This window comes from Homalodisca vitripennis, chromosome 4 (assembly GCF_021130785.1).
Source record: "Homalodisca vitripennis isolate AUS2020 chromosome 4, UT_GWSS_2.1, whole genome shotgun sequence".
Lineage (NCBI taxonomy): Eukaryota > Metazoa > Arthropoda > Insecta > Hemiptera > Cicadellidae > Homalodisca > Homalodisca vitripennis.
The window spans coordinates 83,602,856-83,609,736 of record NC_060210.1 but is presented as its reverse complement, the minus strand read 5'-3'; positions in this window follow the sequence as shown (position 1 = coordinate 83,609,736).

The window sequence follows — 6,881 nt, the reverse complement described above, 5'->3', positions numbered from 1 at the left end:
CTAGAAGCAGTATCTGTCGTACCCATTGGGACAATTTCCCTAAAACCGTCCAAAAAGTGGATCAAAATCCCTGCCGTTCTGCCTGGAGCCCTGGTACTAAGCCATCGTGTTCGTTATTTATAATATTATAAAGTTTTATTAATGTGGAAATAAATAAAATTGTTGTACCCCAGATTATCACTGCTGACGCAGTTTTTAAACTGGTATCTGTCATTCTCTCCCTCTCTTGAACGGCGGTAAAGGTTGCTGTATCAAATTTATACGTCTAAGGCTACTCGACTTTGTACCGAATATTGCGTAACTTGTGTACAGCCCCCGAGCTATAAATGTACACACTGGGCATCTGACCAGGGTGCCAAATGTTAGGGGTCGCAAAATTAGGGCCAAACAAAATTTTAACACTTATTAAATAATAAAGGAAGGTATCGTAAAATTATATTCAAAGTATAGGCAACGGGAATTACACAAAAACTGGAGTGAAATTGAATACACATAAACTGAAAACATAAAATTATGTTTTTAAGCATAATGTTATCATATTAATACTGTTGAGTACTGGTGATTGCGACACGAACACTTGTATAGCTGTCGTGGCAGCAGTGAATGACAGGCGGTCAGAAGCTGCTTCTGTTTTGCAACACAAATCAGTGGACTAGCGCATACACTGGAGCGCAGCATCGCGACAATACCTGACACATCGTGAACTCGTTCTATTTGTAATTTTATGTTCGATCGATATGTTCGTAAAGGTAGTGGGCGTAGCGAAAACGGTTTTTGTTTCATCATTTGTATTGTGTAATTTTGTTTAAGTTAATCCGCACTCCATCCCCATAACAATGTTTTGAATTAAGATGTATTTTATTGTGAGTAAAATACTAAATAGTGCTGAATTTAGGAAGCGTAATGCTAAAAACCAAACTTAGAAGCAAGACCTTTTAAAGAAAGTGCCATTGCATCCTTCTTTACTCAAAAGTTGCTTCTACCTCGTTTACAGCTACCTCAAGCAAGGACACTATAGGCCTAAATATGCACTCTCAAAAGTCACAAGGAACGCTCACTACTTTATCTAATAAGAAAGCTTCTTTGTTTCCAACTGACTTTGAGATTAATAAAGATCATGAAAATGTAGATAGGCATATAATTTCTGAAAAAGTGAAGATACATTAGCTTTTACTGGTATTATTGATATAAACGACCCTGCAACATGGGACGTCTATTTGTTTTAAACTGTTGTACCTTATATCTTTTCTGTTTTAAGCAGCTATTTATTAATTCTCAATATTCATGTTCACTGTTTACTTTCTGTAAATCTATTGATATAAATGTAGTTTTGTTTTAAGGTAAATAAAACCATTTCAGTTTGGTTCAAACTTTAATCTATTTAATAACAATTTATTCAACTTAATTTGTATAATACATATTATAAGTCATTTTCACATTAAGTGCATCTAATCAATGGAAACATTCTTTAACCTGAATGCTTATGTCTAGACGCAAATGAATCATGCAGATCACCAATGAAAACACTGGAAAGCACTATTTTAAAACTACAGCATCCACGAAGAACTATCAAAAGCTGATTCGTATCCGGAAGCTATAATTATCCTAGGCACACTTTAAAAAAAAACCCAACTAACGAAATACACCCTCGTCACCAGTTAACGACTTGAAGGACTTAGTGAAAATATTGGTTAGTATTTTCGGCAAAACTTAGAGAACTCAGCAAAGTATGTAATTTTAAGGCTGGTAAAAACAAACACGAATATATTTGGGACGCTTTCATTAGGAGATTAACTTCGAAAACCATCCGGCAAAGATTGTTGGAAAACTTCAACCTTGCCCTCGATAATTCTAATAATTCATCAGTTACTTTGGAGGCGGCTGAAAATCAAGCTCTTTCTTACAACTCAATACCCAATTATCTACAATTCAATACAGCAATTCTCTCACTCAACCGACAAATGAAAATATTGGAGTCAACGATGATGAATCTGAAACGGTGTTTGACTCGTCTTCCCATCAAGTCTCCTCACTGAAGAAAAATTAATGTTATTTCAGTAGAAGACAAAGGCACCCACGAAACTAATGTCCCGCTGAGGATTCGATTTGGAATATTTGTGAGATAATCCTGTTAGAAGATACAACATTCGTAAGTATCCAACGAAGCACCAAAGATATATTGTGTAAACCAGTCATGTGTCTTCTACACTCAGCTATTATATTGTTGACATGGAATATAAAGGACATAATACCAGCAAGCAAAACGTCTAATTATACCTGATTTATGCGCTGATGTTGTGACTTGATATCCTTCACCAACATTCAACTGTAGAGTTAAAGTTTAGTGAAGAACGACCAGCCTTAATTGTATGTAAACTTCTTAATGCAAAAGTCCAGCCTAAGCTACTTTCAGTAATCTGTCCGATGATGCGAGACCATGTAGTTGTCATCAATAATGGACACAAAAGACGTTTGTGCATTGACTACTCGCAAACTGTTAAAAGGTTCACACAACTTGATCCACATCATTTGCCGCACATAGAATCATTTGTATAAAACATTGCTCATACAAAGTATTTAGTAAAATTGATCTAAAAGAAGTATAATAAGATAATAATCAAAGGGTAGAGTACGATTAGCGGACTCGGTTTTTTATATCGAAATTGCCAAACGATACTTCTTAATCATAACCATCGGTATAATCAATCGATACTGATTAATTATTTTGAATAATTAACTTAAATAATCTATATCAACAGCTGTAAACACTTTCAAATAATATGCGTAAAGTAATATTTCAATTTTACATAAGTAACATTTGATTATTAAAAATGGCAGTCAATTTTAGAAAATTAAACGACATTGCTTTGAAAGATGATAAGACATGTTTTACGTGGCTTCAACATGTTGGACTCGTACCGAAAAACCCATTATGTGAAATTTGTGGTAATGAAACAACTGTAACTATGAGGGGAGCAAATATGGTCATCTTCAGTTTTCCTAATAATTTTGGTTATAATAATTTGTTTCATCACTGTACATATTAAATTCATATTTTAATTTAAAACATGTGATTGTTATTGAGGACTATAAATATTTTTATATCGATTGATAGTCTAGGATTTGAGATCCGAATATTAGGTATCGATGGTTACATTCTTCGATATAAAAAACCGGATCCGCTTCTCGTACCCTACCCTAAATCAAATGCCAAACCTTCCTAAAGAACGACCATTCACTTCATTCGAAGCTAACGGAAAACTTTACTAGTACACTCGTATCCTTTTGGCGTTACAAATGGCGTAGCTTGTTTCCAAAGATTCTTTATTAGATTATAGAATCAGAAAATCTTCTATATACATTTGCTTATCTGGATGATGTTACTATAGGTGGTTAAAACCATGATCTTGATCGCAATTTTCCAGATTCTTGGAAGCAATCTCGCTGTAAATAAACACAAATTTTAATGTAAATATTTATTAAGTTTTGTGACTAAAACAATACCTGATAAAAATACATTTGGTGGGTGACCACTTAAACGAATTTAATGCAGTAAAAGTAATGGATTCTTATGGAGATGAAGCAGAAGCTTAATTTCTAAGCTAGTATGTATTGATCATGTTATGGACTGTGATTTAGGTTATTCGACTGCCAAATGTTGGTTTTGTAGTGTTAAAGTGCTACAGTTTTGTAGTTATGAAGCACTGCCCACATATAACAAATCACTAAGAACAAGGTCATAAACAGTTGGTTTTACTGTAGAGAGATATCCCATTACATTTATAAAGGGTTTAGGTATTGTGGTTGCAAAATTCATTAAAAAATTAAAACTCACAAAAAATGGTAGAACTGAAAATGGCCAGGCAGATAAAAAAGTAAACTAAAACAATATTATAGAACATAGAAGAGAATCTAAACAATTGGATAATGGGTATGAAATGTTTTAAATTACATATGTGTTGGCATTAGGCTGCCTGAAATTAGTGGTATAGATTTCATTTAGATATACGTAATAGTTTTACATAAAGGTGGTCTATAAATTAGCCAATTTAACATGCACTAAGAAAAAGGACGTACTCATTGATATTACTTATTACTACTATCTGGCCATATTTTGTTTTCTAAATGATTGATAACTTATTTCAGAACTGTATAGTGCCGAAAAGCGCTCAGTCGCACGTTTAATAGACTAATATTGTAATAGTTACGTTTAAATAGGGTTTGCCTTTTTTATTCTTAATTGATAATATATAAAAACGTGTATTTCTTAATATTACTACTGACTTTATTATTTTACCAAATGAGCTACGCATACGTTGTACGGAGTAGTATTAATAATGCAATATGAATTGAATGAACGTATTATCAGAAAGAAAAGTCTTTTCAGACCAAGAGATATTGTACCTGTGGAAGGGACCGATAGCAATGGGATTGTAAAACAGATGCAGCTTGTGATGGTTTGTATCCTTGACTAGCGGCAGCGGCGAGGCTTTGAGGCGTTAACAAGATACTTCATGCCCCCTCTTAAAAATACATTACAGAGGATCCCCATAACAACGGGGCCATGATAAGCTGCGATCCTGCGGGTCGTTACATCCGCCACTGGCTCTTACAACTACCATCCACATCATAGGTAATAAAAACGTAAAAATTCAAATGGGAAAACGATTTCATTGGATTTATTAATTTGTTTTTCCATATTCTAGAAAGACGTAGGAAATCTGTTCAAAAAATTAATGAGATTAAGGTAAGTTTTGATAATTATCACCCAAAACGAGAACTCATTTACAGTCTTGTCTTGGAAACATAGCTTATTTAAATGACACAGTCGTGACTAAGTTCAGCCTCAAACACACAGTAAGACTTGTCAGGTGTCAAACACACAGTAAGACATGCCAGGTGTTACACGTTTCAAACCCAGACTGCCTCTATGTATACTTTTCGTATAAATTGAATCAATTATAAACAACAATAAAACGTGTAATATGTAATGCTAAAAACAGCTGAGCTTCCTCAAAAAAGGAAATTGCTCAATGTAATCAGTGCCAGGAATAAAGGCATACAAACACTCTTTTTGTTCTGAGAAATGAGGAGTCAATGAAAGGACGGTTATGTATGTAGTTACAAATGAAATGTGACACCTAAAACATGTCAGTTGTGCAAATATAACTATACTGTAAACCACAATGGTTACATTGTTTATAAGAGCCTTCAAAATAAAGGTTTCCCTCTCTTTGAAATAAAGCTATGGATGCTACAAGATCAAAGTAATTCAAGTTTCGTTTACAAACCATCCGTCAGTTATTCAACAGATTACTGGCATTGCTAAGAACGATGTACTGTAAGTTCATTTTCTTAAAAATACGCAACAGCCCAGTAACTATGCTGAAGTGACCCAAACAAAATTATAATAATGAAAACTACCCCTTAACTAATACAACAACTATTTTTTTAAATATTTTATGATTTATGTACCTTCTCAGAATTGCTTACTGAAGATGCGCGTGCGCGTATAAGATATATACAGGTTAGAACGGAGTATTGTTTTGGGCTCTATGAGCAAGAACAGTGACGTTTTGTAGACACTTTTCTTAAGTGCTATCATGAGGAAAATATTGTAATAGGTCAATCTTGTATATCAATGCGAAGCTCTGGAAAAAATAATATAAGAAAATTCACCATGGATTTAATCACATTTACAATAGCCACTCTATTTGTTACAAAATTTATATATATATATATATATATATATATATATATATATATATATATATATATATATATATATATATATATATATATATATATATATATATATATATATTGGAGGAGGTTTAAGCTCCTTTGTGGGCCCAACTTTAATGTCGTCTGATATTTCATTAGAATCATCCAAAGACTTTAAGGAATTATTAAGCTTTATACAAACACATTCTGTATTAGGCTCGTTTTCGATGGCGTTTAAAATCTGAATTAAAAAAGTAGTGTTTGTCCTTCTTTTAGTAATAGATTTCACTTTCTGCAACCGTCAACGTCATGTCCTTCACGTGAATTGTTTTCATCTTTGTATATGGTATCATGTTTAGATTGAAAACAAAAGTATGGTATATTGAAGTTTGACTGAAATTTAGCTTTAAACTAATGTTTTCGAACTTATTTGCCGTAACCGTTTATAAACAAAGCACATACAGTGATAAACATAAAAGGAACACAATACATAATATGGTAACTTCAATAACACTGTATTTTAAAACGAATACAAATATTAATCTTTCGTTTGTCCCATCACTTGTCCACAACATTCTTTCGAGTATTAACCATAGTAAAATTTATATTTATACTTACAATGTTGAGAATAGCAATATCAAACCGTAATCAATAACATATTACAACTGAAATTTAAAAGCATTACTGTTTATTGATACAAATATTATAGTAGTTGAAATATGATCATACGTCTCTTAGAGTGAACATATTAACTGTGTAATAAAAAACAGTAGCAGTCGTGGGACTGCCGATAGAAGTGAAAACGGAACTATTAAGTTGAGAGTAATTAACAATACGTTATAGTAGCAGTACATCTGTAATTGTAAATGTGACGCGTTTTTAATTTTCCAATTTTAAAATCCACGAAAAAATATTATCAAATAACTAGAAATCTATTTTACCACGCAAGTAAGATAAATCCTTTACCGTAATAATACTCATTTCATGATGAAGAGGTTAAATATTAAAAACATAATTAAAATGAATAATGCTAAATTTTAAATACAAATATTCGTACAAATATTAAAAATGTTTAAAAATATATTTGTTGTTTTCATTATTCATTTATCTGTATAAAAATATGTTGTAATTGCTCAATATTAATAGTTAGTTAAACA